Source organism: Trachurus trachurus (genome assembly GCF_905171665.1).
Source record: "Trachurus trachurus genome assembly, chromosome: 10".
NCBI classification, from domain to species: domain Eukaryota; kingdom Metazoa; phylum Chordata; class Actinopteri; order Carangiformes; family Carangidae; genus Trachurus; species Trachurus trachurus.
In genome coordinates, this window is record NC_139894.1 from 6,594,125 (window position 1) to 6,619,351 (window position 25,227).

Consider the following 25,227-nt stretch of genomic DNA (forward strand, 5'->3'; position numbering starts at 1 on the left):
ATCAACTACATCTCTTGCTTATGAAAGTAACTGTGGGACTTTCTGAACTTCCAAACATAGTTTCTACTTAATCCCCAAACAGTGTTTTCATAGGGTTCATCTTAATTAATTCAGACTGCATCTAGGCAAAATAATGAATGAGGTTTCAGACAGCAAGGGAAATGATGATAAAATGATGCCGTCCATATAGACGGTAGTCTATATTTCTCTTTACTTTTTTACCTCTGACAAAAATCATGTTATGTAATGGCTTAGTCTATCCATTTATAAATTCAACCATAACCTCAATACTGTGTCTCTGAAAGTAAGAGCCTGGATGTTTACAATTTACTGAAATGTCATCTACAAATGTTCAGAAGGGACTTTCTGAACATTTTCAGTACATTTAACAATACTGTATCATATACTGTATCATTTTGGTAATTACAATCACACAATACTAGACTTCTATACTGTTTCATGTCTTATGCAATGTCAAATAGCCAAACCATATGAAATAATGTGATATAAAATCAGAAAACTATCAAACACAAACATCTACTCAGAACAACCATTTTCAAACTGGTATAGATTTGTTGAAGGGCAGAAATACTGTTTAAATAGAGCAAGCCACCTGTTTTAAACCACCAAGCTACGGCACCTATTTATCTCAAATGTATTTCACAAATAATCAAATGCAGTACAGTGAAATAATGGCATTATTCACTGTTCAAAATTGTGGACGGACCGTAATGGCGCAATTCTTGGGGAAGACAACACTTTCTTGGAACCGCCCTTCCTCTCTATTCTCAAATTGTCCATGACTCAAAGCAAGTGTTAATTAAACTTGCAAAGTCTCAGATTGTTTCACAGATATTTTTGTGTGTGTGTGTGCTGCCCTGCCATGTGTTTCCAGCATGTCAGCAAAGATGGGACTTTGATCACCAAGCTGTGCTTTGAACAATGCTTTGCAGAGTCATGTCATAAAACAGACAACCCCCACATTAGTCAGGCAATATGTGCTCTCCATCCTCAGGGCATGCTTCTTTTTTTTCTAAAAAGGGTGCCTTGGAGAGTTAGGTAACATTATTTCAGATGTCAGTCTCACCAAATCTGTCACAGCTCAGTGTAGCTATGAGCACAAAGATGCTTGATCAAGCACAGATCCAGTCATTCATCACATTTTGCATGCGTCTGCACGTTATCATCCAGCAGGACAATGATCCCATACTGCCTAACACCAGACTCCTGGCAAGATGCCTCCAGAACGAGCGAGAACTGTCTGCATTGCAGACCAGGCTGATGCTGATGGGTGTAAATTTCAGGCTGCCGTCGATTGCAAAGGAAATGTGCATTTATGGCTGGTCCACTTAATATTAGGACACTATGCATAAACATGTCACAACCTGACGTGGATGTACACAACCCAAAATTAACATTGAAAGTCAAGAGTATATTTTATAGGCATTTTTACAGTGCTTGTGGTTTCATCATCTAATATGCTTGCTGTCTTATGTAAAAAGATAACCATGAACAACAGTGAATTGCCTTTGTTCTGCTCACTCTGCTTTCCATGGACGTTTTGTTTTTTTGCCCTATTCAGCATGAGATTGCTTTTAGATTGGGCAGGTAAAATGCTCTGTATTTGCTATAAAAATAAATTATGGTAAAAATGTTTCTGACTAAAATTATACCTTTGTGTCTGCTCACAGTTAAGGGCGGCCACAAATAATAAACACCTACATGCTAGGTCAGGTTTATAGGCCAACACCTTCCCATTATGTTCATTTACAGAAGTTGAACGTAATTACATTTTTTTATTGTGCTTTTCATTGCTTGCTTTCTTTCATGTTTTTTCTTGACATGAATAAAAATGCTGTGGGTACTTATATAACTGGTTTGCGTGCCAGACAGCGGTTAAGAAGCTGTAACTAAGAAAATACAATTTGAATATGGATATGCATGTATTTTGAATTTGGCTCTGATGTTGAATTAGCCACTATAGCTATTGCCCCAGGCTAATGTGGTATACATTCTTGATGTATGTGCATGTCCCTGTGTGAGTGTTTCTTTCCCCACTGCTGCCATAAAGCCACATCTTCAAATAGAGTGCAGAAACAAGCAGCAGATTTCTTAACTTTGCAGCAGCGAGACATGAGTGGCTTCCCATTTCACCCCTTTTTTCACTTATTACCAACATAATTTCCAACTTCAGTTATGTTTCTGCAAAAATTAACAAAAGTAGCTCTGTCTTTTTTTTATCTTACAGAAGTGCACAGGATATTACAGAGCACATTGGCTGCATGCTACTAAATGCTGCTTTTTCCCCCTTTCTTTTTGTTAACGCAAAAGATGGTTGTTTCTTGTCTTTTTTTATCTCTGTAATGACATGTCTTAACACATTTTACTGTAGAATGGTCAGAGACTAAATACAAGGCCACACCTGGAAGATCAAGCTGATGATCAGATCAGACCACGAGATACCACAGTGATCAGTAGAGATAAGTGAAATGGCAAATAATCAAGTCACAAGCTCAAAGGCCATAGCAACTCCAGCACTCAAGTCATTTAAGAGGGAAGTCATAGAGTCTCTAACATGTGACATGACCATAAGGTTGCTGTAAAAAAAATGCTCAAGAGGCTCCCTGCTATAAAACATCAAGGGGTTTACCCAAACAAACCTTGACTTTCAATGGCAAGTGGAACACTGAAAAATGCACCACATAGATCCAACACTGTAAAATATGTAGCCGTTGAAGGAATTTGAGCTAATAAAGTATGAGGATCAGGCACTTCTGCTGGAAAGTCAGCTACGACTTCATTTACAAATCTTAAATCATGTACCATACGATAAGAATTATCAGGCTTTTTTACAGGTAACAATGGCGTATTACCCCCTTCGAGGCACGTAGAGTCTCGAAAAAATAAAAGATAGTATAAACCTTAACAACTATCATAATAAAATTAACAAAGATTAATACATCAAACCTATGGAGTGTGAGAGCGAAAACCTGCCTGGCAGCCAATCTTTCTTAAATGTCCATCAAACAATCAAGACAGGAAATTCTCTCACGGTCCCTCTGCCTTAGGCAACCACATTGTAGTACTCCAAATCAAAAAAAGAAGAAATTCTTTCAAAAATTCTCTATTATAACTCTAGAATGTTATAATTTTTCATAAAAGATTCTCACTTTAAGAAGAACATAAGATAATACAAGACAATAAAGAAAAGCGTTTAGGTGGATAATATACTACACACTTAAGTCAAGCTACTGAACTGATCCCACAGCTGGACAGCCTGGGTTTGGCAACTGATTGGTAATAACACCAACAACTGATCAGTTTCCCTCAAGCCCTGAGTTTAGCATCATACTACATACATTATTATACATTTTATTATACATACATTGATGACATTTGCTACAATTTTCACAAAAAGAATACTATATTCTCCATCTGTGCTTAACCTGCACCTAATCACTTTTTTGTCTCATCACATACTGTAGCTTGTGTACATTGTGATATTCCTTCCCGAACTTACAGAAGACATTTTAAAATGTCACTGCATAATAGAATTGGAGCACTTCCTCCAATGAGAAAAAGCATTTCCATAAGGAAAATGCGTGTGAATGCTGAAAGCCATTGCTGAAGCCATGCTAAATTAGCAGAATAAACAGTGCAAGTACAGGAATGACATGCAACAAACATGTCTGAGGCAGGAATCAAACTCATGACTTCATGATCGGTACCTTGACGCAATAACCTCTCAGCCAGAGCACCTGATATACAATGAGCTTCATATTATCATGAATCAAAGACTGTCCGATGATAGCTGAATAGTTAAAAGTCAAGAAATGATGTGACATGCAAAGCATGACTGAGGCAGGAATCGAACCCATGACCTCATAATCAGTAAACCTCAACTCTGCCACTAGGCCACAGAAAGCCTACAATCACATGGGTTCTATACTATGATAAATCAAAGCAGTTTGAAAGCTAGCTGAAAGTCTTGTGAACATAACACAAGTTGTTGTTGAAAATGACAAATCTGTACTATAAATCAAATCTACTGTGGCATAGATGACATGAGATTTGCTGTGGTATCATCCTTCTATAAAAGATAATCCTGTGCATATAAGTCATACAGTCTTTTTAATGAAAGAGTAGTTTGTTTTCCAAAAAGAGAAATATTAAGTTTGTGTCCTGTGATTTTATCAGTCTCGTAGTGTGGATGAATGTCATTTTGCGAGCACAACCAACAATGACATGTGCGCCCATGTACCTGCTTTACCTATCATACACAACCCTGGTGTGTTCACTGACCCAAACAAAAGCAGCCATGTCCTTGTGTTGCTGTATGGAGGTAGCACTGCTATGCATGCATGCTCTTAATGCTCCCTGTGTACATATTTGAATGAATAAAACATGTCATCCAAGAGGGCCCATTCCACCATGCAAACTCTGCAACTTCCCCTCCCCCTATGGTTCCCTGTGGTACTGTTCTCTTATACTGTAGGTCAGAGCGAAGGCCATAGAGGAACAGGAACATTAAAAGAATATGAAAATAATCCTCCTTAATTCAGATTAAACTCTTGATGAGGAGAAACTACTATGTAAAATGGTTGGCGAGAGCTTTATTCACATGAAAATATAACCAATTAATATATATTATATATATTATAATTAAGGACTTGTTAGGCCTTTCTGACTTTTCCCTTTCCTGTAGAGTGCTATGTGACTCTTTGTGCATATAAGTGCTCTACAGAGTCACAAGACTCAACATTTCCACCAAAAGGTGTTACAGTCAGGACAGAATTCAATTTTCATCTTTTTATGAGGGTCCAGACCTCGCTTCCTAGACCTATTGACGTCAGTACCTCCCTCGGTGCTGCCCACCTGCAAGCTGGACACCCACTGTAAGCTTGGCATGCCCCCACACAAGGAGGAGCTCATACAGTAACAACTCATAATGAAGAATCTTCTTGAGTTTTGTAGCCATGCCAAAAAGACACCATGTTCTCATTTGCCTCTAGAAATCTTTTTTTCCCCCCTTGGTTCCCTCCAATGCTGCAGACATTATAGTGTGAGTTTGGTATAGGGAGGATTGCTTCAGAAACCAAGCACACTTATACAACAGTCTAACCAGGTGGTTTGGTTGTACATTACCATCTTATTGTTCATAACAACCACAACTGCCTTGTTAAGAATGCTATAACATGTAAAAGAGAGGACAGATAATATCAGAACAGTGCAGCACATAAATCCATTTACTAAATCGACATCAAGTGTTAAATGATAAACACTAACCACGACCTTCATAGGTCCTCTTTAAAGCTAAAATCTCTTAAAGGGGACATATTATAGAAATATCACTTTTTGAAGGCTCTTCAACATATATTTGGGTGTTTGGCTAGCCTTCCCGCCCCCAAAATGTGAGAATTGACAAAAGAAATCTGTAATGTGCAGGCTCCCTAGGTTGAAATCCACGTGGTTTTAAGAGCTGCTCCCTCAGTTGTCTTCCAGTGATGTAACTAGGTTTTGAATTTGCATATTACCACCCCTACCTGGTACCGGTAGAAGGGGTGTGATGGGGCAAGCAGTGGTTCATTTGCATTTAAAGGGACAGGCACTGAAACCAGTCATTCTGAACAGGGCTGTTTTGAGAGTAAAAGAGAGCTGTAATGTTTGATCCTTGGGGTATTTTGACCAAAGCATGTCACAGATGTCTTCTAAGACACCTGGGAACTATTTTAATTTGTGGAAAGGGGGCATAATATGTCTCCTTTAACACCAAATCACAAGGATAGCCTTGCATAAACCAGCCACTGGGACCGAAGATACTGTACATATGCCAGAATACATGTATACAATATGCAAGTAGTTTTTTTCCCCTTATTGTTTGGTTATATAACTCTATTTTTCTTTGATCTAACCACTACATTACTGTTTGTTTCTGGGTTTACTTTACTGGCATACTCATTTATAATTTAAATGTCAACAGAATATATAAGATGCGCGTAGATCAGCGTATTCCAATGGCCCACAGCACTGAGCGCAACTTAGTTAAACATACTTTACCCTGGTGGGACAGTATACCATTTACATATGTATAAGAACATAGTAGTGTGCACTGCACTGGGCAATTAACAGTAAAACTATTTAAAAGTTGAGCGATATCATCATCATCATCTGAAACCTTATTCACAACATCCATAAAAATTATTTGACTTTGAGTCTCTGCCATGTTGAAATTCTTGGACTCGCTAATTGAGGTTTTCTTTCATTTATTACGGTGTACCTCTTTATTTCTTAGAGATGTGGTTACCCCCTGCACAGCCCGCACAGTAAACACACAAATAGGCAAAAATGATGCGAGTAAATTTGCTTAAGCCCTTTTTCAGGGTGAAAAAAGAGCATCTTTTTTTTCCCCCATACCTTTATACGGAAAGCCTTATCTCTCTACTGCAGTGTTTTCCTTTTTTGTTCTCCCAATGTCATGCTACTATTCATCCACAATCTGCCTCTGTTCTGAACAACAAATCACCGTTTGGCTCTTTTTGTCTTCAGGACAACCAACTGTCTGTTTCTTATTCAGGCTCTCAGCCTCCTTGCCACATTGTCCTCACTTGCTCATTGTCTTTGCCTCCGTCTGCCCCTTGTTATTTATGGAAAGCAAAAACTGCAGGAGTACAGAGAAGTGGCCTGGAGCTATACGATGCCTTCAGCCAAGATGCCCAATCACTGCCAAGAGATTACGGAGAGGCCTTGTCAGAGACAGGAAACCTTCTGTCACCTCTGCCACACCGCCTCCATATCACAATATCTTGCCTACTATTTGATCTTGGTTTTTTTAATATACTGTATATATATATATACGTATAAAGAGATGATTAAGTGCACCTGCTCATATAGTGAAGTGTGTTTTTCATCCTCGAGGAGGTTATCAGTTCCGCCATGCATGGGCAGTCTCATGACATCTATATATGTTAATGTCCTTATACTGATAACCAATTTCATTGATTGAGCTCTTGAAAAGTAATAAGATGTTATGATAATTCCTTTATACTACAGATGTTAAATGACACCTGAAGGAAATTAATTTCAGAAAGCAATCAACAATTTAATAAGTATTTTACTCTTTATGTTTTACGCTATATGTTGTATGTCAGGTTAGAGGCAGGAGTGCTTACTTCACTGAGAGGATCGTAGTCTATTGTTGTATATAATTATGTTTACCCTTAACTTTGCTGTTGTTTTGCTATTTCCAAAGGCTAACCCTTACCCTTGTGAAATTTGTGTTTAATCGACAGAAGGACACAACAAATCTCAAGAGAACTTGACTTCATTTTCCTCTGCGTCAAAGTGGTCATAAAGCAGTCATATCCTGTAGTTTACTCCTCCAACTAACCCACAGTCTATTGCAGTAAGGATGCAATGACACCCAATAGCCAGTGTTCACTTCCTACTGTTGTTATACACCAGGTAGTAGATGACTATGTTGTAAAATTTAAGGAGAGAACTGCCCTTCAACCAAGGTTAGGGGAGGAACTAAAACCAGGATGTCACATTCCCCATGTCTGATGTAAACCTTAGGAACCAGAAAACCCTCTTAAACTCTTCTGCAAGGCTTGGTCAACCATAAAACCAATTTTACCATAAAAATCATCTCATGGGTTCCACATACAGGACGCATGCTGCTGCATACAAAGCAGAGATGCCACTGGAAAATGCTGACTGAGTCCCTAATGTGTTTTCAGTGTCTGTTAGTCCTAAGATAAAGATCTGAGGACAAGATAAAGGGATGGGAAAGGATTGGTTGGTGAGAGTGAAAGCTTCCAGGAAGTAAAAAAAAAAAAAAAACATTACGAGTGCCAACTTAGAAAATTTGATTGATTATATTCAACAGGCAAGAAAATGTTGCATCTATTCTTAAGCTCCTTAAATGTCTAGACAGGTAAGAGTGAAAACAACCGTGTCAGTCATGCAGCATCAAAGCACTAACCCTCTTATCTTGTAAAATGCAACTTGTAGAGGCTTGAGTAGATCTTTAATGTGGTCATACATGGAAACATTAAGGCACTGCTCTCTGCATTGTGTCTCTAAAATGGTCCCAAGGTCCCGACTGCCGAAGACTCAAGGTCCAATAATCACTCATTCCCAGTGAACCATTAGGTTTCTGGCTGTAACTGCTGTCCAGTCTAACAGAAGGCATTTATTGAGCTGCTGCTCTGGTGCACAGCTAATTAGGCTCTGTCGTTGCTGTACTCTTGACATGTATTAGCTTGTTTGTACCTTTTTAAATGGTCACTGTGTTCAGGCATAGGTTGCAAAAACCTGAAAGCACGGATGGGATCTCAAGGATGGTGATCAGCAGGCTGAACATCCTGGTTAGGGAAAGCACAAGTGCTTGCTGTATCCCAGCACTGACAATTTAAGTGGCAGTGTGTTAGCAACTACAGCTGAAGTAGGATTTAATAAGTCATAATGATACTCACAAACAGGAACACGATTCCAGATTGATTATAGAGATTAAGTTATTTTATGTGATTAGAGTCAAGAGTTTAAATATTAGTATAAACCATTACATATCACTATCAAACATGATTTTTTACTCACTTAAAATGCTAAATAATATTGTCCTAATCTGGCTCCTTTGCACATACTGTACACCACTCTCTAGCTGACATCCCTGAGCCGAGGTTTGAGGTTGCTAACATTGCTGAAAATGTTTTGGTTTGGTTCCTAAAGAATATGTGGAGTGAAACATGTAAGGGAAATCGTGTCAGGTTTCTTAGCATCTGTTCTTTGTGGAGTCACGAGTCAGCCAGTAGCTGATTGTTTGGAGGTTTATTAACTTATTTTGCGTTGTTGGGTTCTTTTCAGATCAATGCACTTTTGATGTTTTGCTGGCTGATCACGCTTATTCTTTTAGATTTATCTGCTGTTGGCGTTAACTTGCTGATAGCGCTTTGAATATTGTGATTAAAACATGTGATGTGTTACACACAGATGAGTACCCGCCGCACATATTGAGTGAGCAACTGTCTTGAAAATACAAAACATGTTGTACCGTGCAAAAGCAATGTTTTGTATTGAGTATTGTGCGTTGTATTGTTGAGTATTTGTATTGAGATTAATTTAGGATATCAGGCACTTGGAATCTATATTCTTTGTACGCGTCAATGTATGCAACCTGAGTTTGCTCAGTTTTAGAGAACCCTCCTTGTTTACCCAAGTAAAACAAGAGGTAATCTTTGATACAACTCTGCAGCTCTCAGCAATATCCATCCATGATCATATGTTGATCGAAGAGGACAAGCCCCTATAAACATCAGATTACAAAATATGTAATGGCTTACTCCATGACAGTGGTTTTAAATTGGGCAATCATTTCTGGAGACAACGCATGTCGTCTCAGGTAAAGAAACAACATGGTGCGGTTATGACCGTCATCTATATTCTATTTTGCTCATTAACATCTTGTTTTTCCATGGAAAAGAAGATCTCTGGCTCAACCCCTGTTATAGTTTACCATTGGGAGCCTCTGCTCAACCATTTTGCCTGTTCAGTGGCATTCCACTTGCATTTTAATAATATTCCCATTTAAGACCCTATCAGTGAAGCCTGACTTCTGACAGCTGTGGTAAAGCAATAAATCATGAAATGTGGAGAGAGGGGGAAAAATCCTTTGCATGTAATTATAACTGTGACACGGTCAATGCAGATTGGCTAGCAAAGCAGTGCCCACATACAGGTCTCACTATACCTCACAACAGGCGAGCTACGTCCAAGTGGGCACGTGGGTGATGCAGAATTATTAATCCCTGCTACTCTGATGAAGATGCTGGTATGTTTTAAAGTAAACCAACAGAACAAATGTTGATATATTTGTTATATTAAAGTGATAATAAAATCAATGGTATTTTTCCTAGGCAGAGTTCAGGGCTTTCACCTTCACTTTATGAACTGTGCTGTTCTCCATCATCATCTCCACTGATGTACAGCTGTATAGACTGTGTGCAGCTGATTAGGGCTAGTATGAAATAAGGGGGCCAAACCCACTCTGCAACCACATACTGTACAGTAATTCCACCCATGTTAGAAAGAAGGGATTGCATTGTACTTTCTCATTGTCTATCATTTTGACAGACAGGGTTAAGAAAATGCACATGTCATCATGCATTATTACGCATCATTTTAACTCTCACTTTGAAGGTAAATGAGACATATCTAATTTAATAGATTAGATTATGCATATACTGTAGGATGGTGTGGAGAGAAAAGACGAATGACTAAGACATCAGCCATGTGTCACTTTTATATCAACACCCAACAGCAACGGGACTGTAAGACAGACACATTCCTTCAAGGGAAAATAGTATGCACTGTACTCAAGTAACTGTTATTAACAAGTACATCGCAAGCCTGCTGCGTTATTAGCCAGAAATGCTGAGCTGCATTTACAGAGGGAATAGAAAATAAATGTGTTCTCACTATGTCTTAAAAACAGTCTAATCAAATTAGGGAGTGCCCTACATGGCACTAATGAAATTGTACCTACAGGAAGTGAGGAAAGAGGGAAGAGGAGAGGAAGCCTCTGGAAATCCAATGACTAGACAAAGTGATTAAGCACTTTCTGAACTTTTAACAACCAGCTTGTGGATTGAAGTCTAAGTTTGTTTAAAATCTATGGCTGAAATAGTACGGGCAAAAGTTCATAATCCACAATTTAACCGATAATCCTGCTCTCTATTGATGCCAATGCATGAGCCAATTGCTATATTCAAATGATGTTCACTTTGAGTGAGAGGTAATTCCCTGTTATCATTCCTGCTGCAAAGAGGGTATTTAGGGAGCTGTACTTCCGAACCCTCACTCCAACGTGTCTTTAACTGCATCTGCTGTTCAAAGCCAAGGATAATGCTAAACAAACAAAAGCAGTTGTAGGGTAAAAAATAGTTTCACTATGGCTCTGGATATGTTATAGAGAACATTATAGTTTTTGGTTTGGTATAGTATGGTATAGGTTGATGTTGTTCATCCTTTTTAAAGCATGTATAATATTTAGTGGATTCTGTGCCTTTACTTGTTATGCGTAATCATTTCTTATAGAGCCTTCATTAATGCCACCTTCAAATGTTAAAATCAGCACCTTTACCGTATGGTACACATGTAAAAAACCATCAAACTTGTTGGCTCATATTTATCATGCTGTTGCTTGGAAACACTGTGTTTTCATGATTATCTAAGTCTTTGGATGTTTTACTGTCACAATACAGTTTATTCATGCAGTTTGTCACCGGGGGACTAATTTTCCATTCCTCTGTTGACAAATGTAGTTTTAAGGTTTTGCTTCTGTTTAATTGCTAAAGTGTTTTCACCAGTGGCACGCATACTATGACTCTGACACATTTAAACAACATGAGAGTAAACTTGTTGGAAAGTTTTTTTCTAATCTCTCCCATCATGACGGACTCCACAGGCACTCAGCAGTTCCTTAATGTAAGGCCATTTCTATACAAAAGGAAATGGTTACATTAGCTAATTCACTTCTGGTAAGTAACCACAAGAACTCGGCTCAGATGACCAGTCACAAGGAGAAGAAGCATGCACTCTCTCTACCAACTCCATTTTAAATATTAGCTTTTTATCTACAAATCAAATTATCATCTTCCTGTGCATTTCTGGAAACAATCTAGGAAACACTAGACCTGCAGTATTCTTCACAGACAATTAGCAATAGCCACAGTCTTTTACTGATTATTGGAAGTTAAATTAACAACCAAACTATTTGTTTGTCTAATTCTACACAAGCAAACATGGTATCTCTACACTCAAAAAAGCCCAAATCCTCAGAGCAAAAGTCTGTATACACCACCTTAATAAAGACGACAAATATTAAACAAATGCAACATCTGAAATTTGAGTGACAACACTGAGGACTGGGAAACCACACAATCAAAGAATTCTGTGTTTGTTGATTTGTTCTTTCACCCTCAATATGCGTGGATGCTTTCCTGTGTTAGTGCTGGTGAGCAGTATAGTCTCACCAACAAGCAACAAGATATATTTTTTCAACAACAAAAAAAAAAAACTGCTAAAAGGTCAAAGCTTACCAAATGTCACCATCTCCCAGAGCGACTGGCAGATCAAAGTTCTTGCTTTAGAGGGTCAGACAGTCTAATACAACCCACAAAGGATCTTTGGAGTAAGCCGCTGAAACCCATGGGTATCCACTCAGTGCCTGTACCTTAGAGCCCATACACTAGAACTGACAGCCAGAACGTCCTGTGCTAAGACCTCCATTCTGGTACTTTCTGTGTGTGTGTGTGTGTGTGTGTGTGTGTGTGTGTGTGTGTGTGTGTGTGTGTGTGTGTGTGTGTGGGTGTGTTCTCCCCTTGTTAGACTGGGTTTCCCTTCAAGATGCTCCATCTCCTTCCCAGTTTAATACAGCCAAAATGCTTCCCGTGCAATTCATTCATTCATTCATTCATTCATTCAATGCAGGATATTTCAAGTTCAATCTGAATGACATCATAAATGGGTTTGAAGAAAGTGTCACTATTAGCATACAAATGTGAAATGTGCATACAATTTTCCACATCAAATTGTTCTGCTCACAAAAACAATCTCATCTGATCCATCATTATCTGATTTATTTTTGTTTAATCCAAAACCTCAATAACTGTATCATCCTTGAAAATCCATCATCAGTTGGGCTAGACTGGCCTAGATGTGGAATTAAGTGTGAATGTATTTGTCTTGTGAGTTAGTTATGCAATGTATTGACAAGACTTATGTTCTGTCTAACGTGGAATAGTTAAATGAGTAAGTAGCCTACTGCTATCCTACTTACTTAGTGTACCATTATCATTACACAATGTTATCATTAAAGTCTTGAATGTGTTAGTAAACCTTGAAGGAAGCTAAGAGTTGATCAGCAAGTAAGAAAGAATCAGTAAGAATGATGTCGTGATTATCTAACTTTTTGGTTCTTACTCTCCTCTGGCATCCATTTGATAGAAAACAACTACCGATAAGATGTCCTCAAAGCTCAGAGCTGTGTCTTAATGTAAAGACAACTTAAAGGTAATGTGTAATGTGAAACTCCTGAAGCAGAGATAAGAAGTATGAGTTGTATAGGAGAAGACATACAAATCCTTACTGAGAAGGATATATTAAATGTCTTTGTTCTGCAGCAGCTTCATTGATGCCTTAAGTGCAGAGGAGAAATAAATCTGAAATGCAAGATCTTATCAGGGAGACAAGAAAAGAGACATGACTTTAAGTCATACAATCGAGTGGAATAAAATGCACAATATAATGCAGAGGACAGCAGGAGAAAAGAAGAAACCCAAGCTCAAAACCACATGTACAAACTGCAAATAGAGAAAAAGTGACATACAAATATTTTAAGTATTTTATCCAGTATTTTGTCCAAATTACAAACCAAACTTATTAAGATATCCTAAGTAACAATGTTTGGGTTGCATTCTTTACTTTACAGAAGAAAAAAAACCTTATTGCCAATGTTGAAATCCTGATTTTATAGCTGAGACACCATCTAAAAAACACAAGACTGAGCTGTGACTTCAGCTGTGTTTATGTATTAATACTTAAGGCAGACAGAAAAACTGGGGAGAGAGAGAAACAGGATGACACACAGCAAAGTTTCACAGGACTGATTTCAGCCCAGACCACCCCACACTAAGCTCGAAGAATGAACTTTGCCAGGTGAGCCACTGAGTCGCAGGCTTAATTTCAACTCCACGACAAGTTATTAGAGGCAGGTCATCCTCTGTTTGAAATGTAGAATTGGTCTTCACGGATTGTATGAAGCCTCGTTACTGACGACTTTCCTCTCATCCTCCCTCTCTCTTGCTCTCTCTTCATGGTGTGTCTTATGCCGAGTTATTCCTCTGCCTCCTTAGTAATAATAATGCATGTACTGAAAGTAGTTCCTGAGCAGCCAGGAAACCAGGGCAGCTCAGTAGACAGCAGCTCAGCACTCCACTGAGAAGTGGCAGAAATGCTACTCAGTCAATCAGTTAGTCAGTCAATCAGTCTGTGACATTCGCTGTTGTAGGGCTGTTTCTGCTGTTGCAGTCCAGCCAAAAATACCTTAGCTGATATCAACTACTCCCACATGTCTGCAACGATTTTCAGTCACACAAGAAGTATATTCTGCTTTAATTCTTGAAACTGAGTTAGAATGTAAAACAATTGCTAATCTAGCTCTACAACAAAACCTTAAAGGGATAGTTCAACATTTTGGCAAATTGGCCCATTGCCATAATCCCTATAGTCATAGCAGTAGGTTCGTTACCTTTAATTGTCGGTGTAAACTATTTTTAGAACGGCGGAGCAGAGCCGCGAGCTGCTCAGGGCTATGCTATGGAGGCTAAGGGAATTTCTTGGTTTCCCTCATCAAACTCATCAAATACACAATCCAACAACTCCAAAACGCTCTGGTGGACAAGTTGTGACCTGCACATTCACCACGCTATGAGATAATAACACAACGTTACCAGACAGAGTTGTTTTAGAGGTAAATTCATGCAAAACCGCTGATGCGCGTTGCGTTCAGGGACAGTTTTTCAGCAATCAGACTCCTTATTTACCCTGTATTTACCTCGTAAACGGCTCCGTTTCGTAACATTCCATTATTATCTCATAGCGTGGTGAATGTGCAGGTCACAACTTGTCCACGAAAGCGTTTTGGAGTTTTGGGATTTTGTATTTGATGAGTTTGATGAGGGAAACCAAGAAATTCCTTTAGCCTCCGTAGCGTAGCTCTGAGCAGCCTGCTGCTCCGCTCCGCCGTTCTAAAAATAGCTTGCACCGACAAATAAAGTTAACAAATCTACTGCTATGACTATAGCGATTATGGCAATGGGTCAATTTGCCAAAATGTTGAACTATCCCTTTAAGAGTGAAATGTTCTTCACTACTTTGGTCACACCGTCAATGACAAGTCAAAGAATAGCTAATGTTGGATTATTTGACAAATTACAAAGCAAAGGTACTGTAATAGCATTGGCCGAGATCAGTGTGTTAAATATGATAGAACAATATGTTAGAACAGCTTGTGTTACACAGCCAAGGCCAAGCCCTGTCTCACAGGTGTACCCCCTCCTCTTCATCTACTGTATCTCGCTTCTGTGCAGACAGTGACCTACTTAAAATATAATGAAAGTACATCCCCCCTCTCTCTAATCAAAGTAGATCACACAAGGTTACCTCAGCTTGGTGTCAACAAGGAGAGATTTTGAACAGTCTTCAAAAACACATAGTAAGTTCATTTCTGAAACGCTGTATTTTCTGTGAATATATACCACATACCGAAACAACTGATATGAATTTATTTGCCTGCAAGATGGCGAAATAAAATCATCACCCCTTAAAGGCACAACGAGGAGTTTTGGAAAGCGAAGTGTTTTCATACTATATTACCATGTTCGAAGACGATCAGATACCGTCGTAGTTCCAACCATAAACGGCGATTCGGCGGCGTTGTTATGACCCGCCGGGCAGCGTCCACGAAACCAAAGTAAGGAAACGCTGGTCGGTTCGCCCAGTATTTCCACCATTAATTAAAATAACAAAATAACGATATAGACAAAACGATATATTTATCGAAAACGGAGCCATTAACAAGTGTGGGTAGCGTAGATTCATCCACATTAATGTGAGACTTTTTTTATAACCAAATACAAACTCCTCATTGTCCCTTTAATAGCACTTTGGAAAAATTAAAAGGTGATGACCATTTACAGTTAAAGGTGTGGATCACTGTATTCAGCATGCTGAAAGGTCGACTCCTCTAGTAAGGTGTTTACTCAACTTAATCAAGCGGCAGTGACAAGATGAGACGCTCCTGCCAACATCAGACTTTCCTAATTACACTCCCGATGACAGGAGCCAGCCTTGTGTTCATCAGCTGACAATCTGCGCCACATTTTCAATGATTATACAAGATTGTTTTGCCAGTGGTTGAGAGCCGGGGTAAATCGAGTGGATGATGAAGCAAAGTCGTAAAAAATTATATCCTAAAACAGCGGTTTTAGTGTCAATTGCAACTCCCCGGGGAGGGGGTGCCGAAGAACTACAGGGGAAGTGCTGGGGAAAAGAAAAAAAAAAAAACTAGAACAGAGGTTTTAAAAGTGTGGGAAAGTGAGCCTCCCCTCAGAGAACATCAGCTCCACTAAACTCACACTGAACACTGGATGTGGCAAAATGAGTCCATTTTTAGTATCTACAGTGAGAGCAGACAGAGTTTGGGGCAAGCAGAAAAATCCATCTCTAAAATCATCCCTCACAAACTGCATCCCCACATGTACTGTATATCAAAGACGCAGTGCTCCATCTTACTATCTGGCACAGTATGGCAACTCAAGTGTCAGACGTGGGAGCGTTGTCTTAAAGTATAGGTGTGGTCAGCACATTGTTGGTGCACTGCTATTTTGAGGCAGCGGAAAGTTATTGACCAGCAGGAACCTGGTCGGAAGTCAGTGATGCAGTGTTTTACTGTTACTTTATGGGTGTATGAGTAATATGTGCCTACATAGGCATGCGCACAATGCCCATAAATCCTGCCTGTTAACACGCAAGCGGACTGTGCCGGAAATGTGCTTCAGATATTTGGATAAACCAAGTGGAACGTCAGAATGCAGCTCACAGAAGGTCAGAGCATTATTTGTTGAGTATTGCACCGATTTGTGCTGTAACGTCTTTCTGGACCTGTGTTCAGCTCACTGATTCACTCAGCCCTTCCTCACCCCTCAGGGCCAAAAAGTGAGGAGACAAAAACGTTTTTTTTGCCCGGAGCATTTATGGGAGGGATTAATGCACGATGATGAGACAGACAGTGGTATAAAAATCAGCAATGTTTTCATTTGGCGTCAACTTGCTTTTATGTGTTAGATTCCCAGACTGATATCGAACAAAAAATGTGTTCAAAAGATGTTTACACAGCAAAGTTAAGATGATGAAAATGTTAAAGGATGTTCAAAAAAATTAAACAACAAAAGCTTCTCTTAAACTTAAAAGGTTGGGAAAATCTAAATTACATGATCTGATAAACCAGATCACAATGATTATTCTTCTGATCCCTTTGTTATTATATATCAAATAAAAAGCGTGTATTACTTTTACTATGACTCTTTTTGTTGTTGTATATTGCATAAGAAAAGTTGCCCAGGTAGATTTATCTCCCTCCTCCTTCTGTATGCAATGATCACAGCATTTCTCAGTTCAGATTCAGTGTTTCCTCTACATTAATTTAGGAGTGGTGGGCCGCCATTCCTAAAAAGTGGTACTGTAAGAAAAGTCTTGAGCAGGTGGAGTCTTTGTCCTGCGTCAATAGACAAAGACAACTGCCCCATGATTGCACGGTCACACAGCAGTTTTCTGATTAGCAGTACAGTTATAATCCCTCCAATTCTGTCTGAAATGTAAATCAAACTGATGAAACCAAGATATGCTCACTTGGAAACTGAACATCAAAAGATGTCTCCTTAACCAGATCAAGTCATAAGCAATGGTATGACTGAATAGGCACCACACAAGCACTGTTTGATGCCGATAGAGAGCAGACCTTTGATTTAATTTTAGTGTGTGCCTTGCCCTTCACACTGGCTCTCATTATCTGTGGGAAATTTTCAACAAAAAAAACCCTGAAAAATAGTTTTTTGTTGTTGTTTTTTTTTAATGGTGAAAGTCTTGGGCTATGAGCCCAGCCATCTGGGTGAGAGAGGAGCAAGCCCAGCAAGGGATATGACAGGAAAAATAAATCTGTGCTTCTGTGCTAAAAAAAAGTTGTGTCTTCACTAGTTGCTTACTTCAAGGAGCTAAGCATCAGCTTCTTTAGTGTACTTATGAATGGCCTTAGACACCTTCTAGACTGTCTGGACGTTTCAGACTTAATTTAACACTCAGTAATGCCTTCTGTGTTAAAGCACATTTGTTCTTATGTCCTGTCTAGGCAGGAAAATCCATCCATGTTGAATTCCACGGCTGATTTGTTTAAATGCTATGACCTGTTCTGTCAGCTCCTTTCAAATGATCAAGTCCCTTTTCTCTCTCTCATAATATATGACCACAGCAGAGGCTAGCCCGCTGTCATTCATATAACATATCCGGTTTCCCTTTGCGGAATAGATACTGCATCACATTGTTTTTGTTTTTTTTCTTCTCCTCCTCCAGTAACAGTTCACCATTACCATCCATCTGCCATTTCCATGTCTCATCAAAAGATTTTTCCTCCCCTCACCAAGTTTAAATATTCACTTCGTGTTCTTTCAACAATAGCTTACAAACACTTGGAAATAATTGAGTCTCAACGGACTGACAAAAAAAAGGAGCAGTGATCGTGCACAGTGGAAGTGATCAAATATGGCCTTGAGCCAACCGTCTTTGTAGATGGTCTTTGTATTGCCATTGATCCGGGGGTGGATCATCCGAGGAATACATTATTTATGCTTTTTTTTTTTTTTTTTTTTTTTATTCTGTCCTACAGTTGAAAGTAGTGAGTCACAAACAGTAATGGGATTAGATGGGTGTCGCACCGGAAGAGAGGAAACTGGGGCCGCTGAGTATATGGGCAACCCCGAGGACCAAAGGCAGTGGCCACAAAACAGTGCAGTAGAAGGCTTTCATCTCTTAACAGTACAGCAATTGTCAAGATAATCCTCAACCTCTCTGTACACAAGGTGCCATGTCATCGTTACTATGGGCACAGAGAGTTCTTTTAGCAACCTCACAAACCTCAATGAGTCAATCATATGCCCCTGCAGTAAGCTGTTAAAGTCATTTCTTTTTCCTTCCTGCAGGGCAAATAAGTAACTCTGTGATCATCTACTGTGCAATCAGCCTCTGAGTTTACCTCATGTGTAACTTTTATGTGGTAGCACTTTCACCCTGTATCCTGATAAAGTGCAAAAAGATAAAACAATAAAATGCAGTGATTCTGTTTAAGCATTTTTAGTGTCTTGGGTCATTAAGTTGCTAATTATCCAAAAGAAGCTTAGTGCTTTCTCTCTCTTAAATAACAAGAACATGTTGAACAGACTTCCTGATGCAGCCATGTACAATAATCCCATTACTTTCTGTTGAGTGCTTTCAGAAATAATGCATCTCAACATGTTCATAGCGTCTACATTATTCAGATTCCTGTGTATGTTTGTGTGCATGTGTATATGTGCTGAGCTAGTTGGATGCCTTTAGGGTATGGAGAGCTGAAGAAGTCATTATTTGTCTCAGTTTCCGTGCCATTCAATGTTTTAATATAGTTTTGTATTGTCAGATGGCGTTTCTAAACACGCCATTGGAAACGGTCATAGTTGTCTCCGAATGCCCCTGTGCACCACATCAGCAAAACATGAAATGGTAAAACGACAGAAAAATACAACTCAACTTCATTACCAGACTTTTCAGCTGGCTAACCAGCTGTCTGGCCACTAGCTAGGTGTATTTTACTATAACTTCACAAAGAGGCTAACTAGCATGGTGGCAAGCTAACACTGGATGGCATTGAAGTAAGTGCCTCAGGGGAATATAAGAGAGACTGACGACAGCAAAAGAATGTCAGAGCACAGTTCAAGTTCATACCCTTATTCAAGCATATTCTACTTTCTGACAACAGCATGGCATTTGTTATACTTATACAGAAATGTCCTGTTCAAATGTTGTCCATCAGAAAAAAACATTGTAAAGCAAGGCTACAACAGCGTTGGCAACTATCCAGCAACACAACTTGTCTGACAATGTCTGACCAGCTGCTCCTTTCTTTGCATTATATTAGCATCCACATCTTTTATAAGTCAAAAAATCTGGGACCCACAGTGGTTCACCTGAAAGAGGGCATATCATGTAGGCTTTTGTGTCCTAACTGCAGCAGCTATAGGTTCAAACCTGTGATCCCATGATATCCCTCTCTCTCTGTGACTGATCTTCCTGTCTCTTTCCACATAAAGGAAAACGTCCCCCCAAAAAACCATCATAAGGCCACCACTTCATGACAGTATGTGCATACTAACAATATAGTATAATGCAAGATATTGGCACAGAAAATTCTATTTCATTACTTTTTTTTATTACTTTTCCTCCTAAATAATTTGCATAAAACAATTTCAGTGTGGATATACACCACTGTGTGCCATGCTTCCAGACAGGGTTGTTGTAGCAGAGTTCACAACTTTCTCTGCAGTAAAGGGGTGTGTGTGTGTGTGTGTGTGTGTGTGTGTGTGTGTGTGTGTGTGTGTGTGTGTGGGGGGGGGGGGGGGGGGGGGGTCTGGTTTACATCCACACCAAAGAGCTTTTCTACAAACATTTCTGATACTTTCTGATTAACTAGTCAATCAGAGCCAAAACATAATGTTGAACAGACTTCTTTCGTTTTCTTGGCAGGGGCAGCATCTTTGTTGCAAGGCATCAATTTCTGAATTGTATTTGCAATGTACATCACATAGATGACTTTTTGATCAAATAGTAAGCCTGTGTTCACTACCATCATGTCTTTCTCTGAGTTTCCTGTGGCTGGTGATATTCGCAATGTCTGTTAAACCAAAGTCAGTTCCTGTAATTACTCCAAACTATTGTTGCAGCTCCCAGACACCCAACCATATGATCATAAGCAAACTAAATAGGTGATGCAAATGTTACATAAACATCAAAATCCATGTGGATTTATTGTTCAAAATTATTTCATGCAACAATACCTTTTTCTTTGTTCAGTACAGCTGGAACTATCCCCCAAACTCCCCGAAGCTCATCAAAGCACACAGACACAGACAGAAATGCACACTTTTTTTTCCAGAATCAGTGTAATATAAGCCCCCTGTCTCTGTATATCTGTATGGATGAGCTCCAGGCTATGACCAGCAGACCCAGAATTGGACAGCATCGCATCCCCTGAGGTGCCCCTATTTCCCTTCTATTCATTCTTCCATCACAAGCAAAGCCCCAAGTGCTGGAGGATTTTACACTAATACATGCTCATTGATTTATAATTCACAGTGAGCATACTGGCATCCAAGGCTAGGAATTACAAATGTTGACAATAACAGTGGCTCTTGTATACTGGGAAGTAAAGGTCAGTGTTTAAATTTAGAGGTTTAATTCCGGGCTCGTCCGACAGGAGTGGGCAGAATAGTCCCTGCAATATCAAATGTGGCAGGCGAGCTGAATTTGCACCACGAGCATTTCTTAGGACATGTGCCTTTAATCTGTCATGTGTTGCACACCGGTTAAGGTTGACAGGAGTAAGCTAGTTGTTATACTGCTGTCATCTACAATTTTATTCTAAAAGCCATGTGATATCATTTATATCGCACAAGCTGCATGTTTGAGTAGGGTCTACATGTAGTTCTTTATGATTCAGCATGTGGCATTTAGTAGAGACCATTATATAGCCTGGCTGACTGTGCTGCACATACTGTATACTTATGCTTGCAGGATAAAATTACTAAGAGGTATAGGACGCCTAACAACCACTTTGTCAGATCTCTCTGACAGCGAGTGTTATTGTATACACTCTCAGAATATCAACTTCAACTTCGACTTAATTGTCCCCGGAGGGAAATTTGCTTTGCAGGCAGGTAAAAACATAAAACATGGGAAGCACATTCACACAAGTTTCAATACAACACTGAAATGGGTAAGTACACAAACACCCCGGAGAGCAACTGAGGGCTGTTCCATCGTTACATTTTTGAAAAAATAAATAAATAAATAAAATAAAGTGTGTCATAACTGTTCATTTTTTTAAAATTTAAATTAATTTGAGTAATGGCTTGTGTTATAAATGAGTTTTTCAATCTGTTTGATTTAGCCTTTGGCAATCTGAATCTCCTGCCAGAGGGTAGGAGTTCAAACTCGGTGTGGAGAGGATGATCAGGACACTGTATGCTGTCCTGAGCCTTAGAGGTTACCCTGTTGCAAAAGATTGTAGGCAGATCAGGTAATGTGAATATGGATCCTGGATAAGCCTCTGTTGCTTTTTAAACCTCAAATCACAATTTAAAATATATGAGATTTTGAGTTATTTGTCAAGTATTTACTGTATACAACTCTTTGCTTAAAATGAAAGTTTAAATAGATCTTTCAGAATTTGAAAATGTACACATCCGGTCATGTATATAGAGGGAAGGAAGGTCTTCAATCAATGAATCCGTTTGACTTCCATTTCAACCAAATTGAATGGTTGTTCAGACAAAAAAAAATGTTTCTTTTTGTTTTGTTTTGTTTTTAAATTGCGACACCCTGAACCTTGTAGGAGCACTGGATATACTCAACACCATATCATAAAATTGCTTATTAATGCCTGACAAATTTTCAGTCTTGAGAGGTAGAAAATGTAATAAAACTTTGTTTAAAAAAAAAAAAGAGAAAAAAAATCTTAACAGGGTCCTAAAATATTTAACCAGCAATTACTACTTCATAAAAGTTTGCTATGAAATAATGCCAGTGAACAAGGACATTGACTGATCTACAAGTCACCAACTAATCATGTTATTAATCACCATTATTATAACGTCAGCTAAAAGCCTGACACAGCCGAGACAAAAAGAAAGAATAAGAACATAACAATGCGTTTTTTGGGTATTATTCACCGACACCCAGACAATTCCTGGAATTTCTACACCGTCAATTCCTGTAAAACTTTTTTTTTCTCCTCTCTCATTCTACGCAAAGCTATGCATAACCCAGCGAACGCATCGACTCGTCCAAACACAATAGCCCACATTTGCACCAGACAAGCAGCTGAATCATCAGACATCCATCCCTTTGTAACCGAAAAAGAGAAGGCGAACAAGAGTGAGACCGCAGCAGGCAGATGATTATGTGCTGTCGTCAGAACCTCCATCACCTCCCTGAAAGACTCCAAAATGTCTAAAGCTTCCATTTGAGGGACAAACCTCTGGTAAAGCACTGAGCAGACTGGTAAGAGGAAAGGAGAGAGTTGGAGCACTAAAGAGAGTGAGAGAGAAGATGAGAGAGGAAAGGGAGTTCTTATCTATTCAGTATGTTCCCCGGCCGAGGAGCAACAGCATGACAAATGTAATGAGTCTTTTGCCCAACTGACAGCTATCAGAGATTATAGGAGAATATGGAGGGGGAAAAAGCATGCAGAAAATTAAAAGGGAAAATCGTGAATTGTAGCATCTCCTCCCTAATGTATTGGCAACTCATGCCACAGCCTGAGATAGAGCAGGAGGTGAATGCAGAATGTGAGAGTTCAAAAAAACAACACTAGATTGTGTGTAGATATTGGATTTTAGCCAAGTGTCAGTTTCTTAATAGCACGGTGCATGTATGATCGTTTTGTGCCTGAACAGGAATTAATCTCATGTCATCTTGCTTGTCGTCTTTTACACAAATATTCAACACTGACATTTAGACTCTGAAAGCCAATAAAAGGCTTAGTCTTAAACTGTGCTTTGATGATGACATGCAGTGTATTGCTGTCAAAGAGGGAGCTTTACCCACCAGGAGATGAAAACTCTTCCACAAGACCCAGCACAACACTGTGTGACCTGGGGAGACAAGCCATTTCATTCTCCCAAAACAACTCTTTGCTCTTTGTGGGATTTTAAGGTGTCTAGGCATTCTTACTCTCCCCCCACAGACTCCTTAAAGCTTAAGCAACTAACAAACATCCGAGCTGTACTTTGGTCTATACCGGCTGTAAAGCCCAAAGGAGGCCAGGATCAGTGACCTACACTAACAAGTGCAGTCCCAGTGTCCTGCTGAGAGTCTTTCATAGTCTGGCAGAAACAGGGTTATAGGAGCTAGTCCAGTGTAAGAGACACAAGTGCTGCTGGAAGAGTCCAGTCCCCTTAGAGGCAGAGGAAGGATCCCTGTACTTCAACTTCATCTTTTGTTACAATGAACAGAATCCAGGTCTGCCTTCGACTACTGTAGTGTACGTAATGACCTAATTGTACTGGGCACCAGCAGCTCACAGCTCAAGACCACATTTTAAACTGTTATCAGTCTGAATACTCTTCTAGATGTCTTTTCTATGTGAGTCTGGTCTTGTCAAATCTTTGCATATACTGCATTCATGCCTGGATGTCAATCTTTGAATGATTTCAATTTCAGAAGGGGCAAAGCTAAAGGAAATGTTTCTTTTAAAGGGGACCTATTATGTTTTTCCAGCTTTTCAGACTCATAAATATGTTTAAAACGTTGGATAATGGTTTCAGAGGACGTGGAAGTGCCATATCATGAGGTTTATGCATTTGGAGGTGAGCCCTGCAAGATGTTTTGGATGGCTCTGCATGTTGTGTTTTACTGTCTTGTACCGCCTACTTTATTTCCTGCTGTAGGGCTGGTATGTCACTTTATGAATTTTAATATTTTTTCATCCGAGAAAGTTTAGATCCCGATGTGTGGTTAGTTTATCCAAACAACGGCTGTTTAGAAGTTTGCTCCGACGTTTCAGAGAAGTAAGTGAAGCTCTACCTCGTCACAGAGGCAGCAGCCCGTCTGCAGAGCTGCTTGGCCGGCCAACCTCCGTCGTCATCCCGGGGCAGACAACGATCGCTAATTAATATACCTGCAGGTTTTTTAGAGGTTTACCACCGGCTGGTTAAATTCTTTTTAGGAGATAAATGCTGGTCCCATTGATGAAATCTAACAATTATGGCAGCTGCATAAATTTGTTTGAATTTTCATGTGTGTATTGGACAGAGGAGCAGCACTGCCTTGGGGCTCTGTAGCCTAGGTACAGAAATCACCACATTTACATCAATAAATAAATGTTTTACAATGAACCAATCAGTCTGCATTAAATTTTATTCTATTTAATTAAGTTTTGGAAACCCGCGCCCGCCCCGCTGTAGGTTTTTAAGCCCGTGTCCTGACCCGTCACCTGTGATTATTTCTGAATTCAACCCAGATCCAACCCACCCGTCAATATGAAGACCCGTTGCCCGACCCTTTGCCTGTGAGATCGCCGTCATGACCAGCGATAACGGGGGTATAGCCGTACTCTTTCACAAAAAAAAGAGAGAGAAAAAAAGAGGCGTACTCTTTTGCGTCTATTTCCTGGACGGAAAATGAGAGCGACTAGCAGTATAGTATGCAGTTCAAACAGCGGCAGCCATGTTTCTCCCAGGATTCTTGGTAGCCATCGTCATGGTAAAGCAACGCCGAGGCAGTGGTGCATTTGCATTTAAAGGGACAGGCACTGAAACAGACAGTTTAGCAGAGGGCTGTTTTGAGAGGATGAACAGAGAGCTGTGA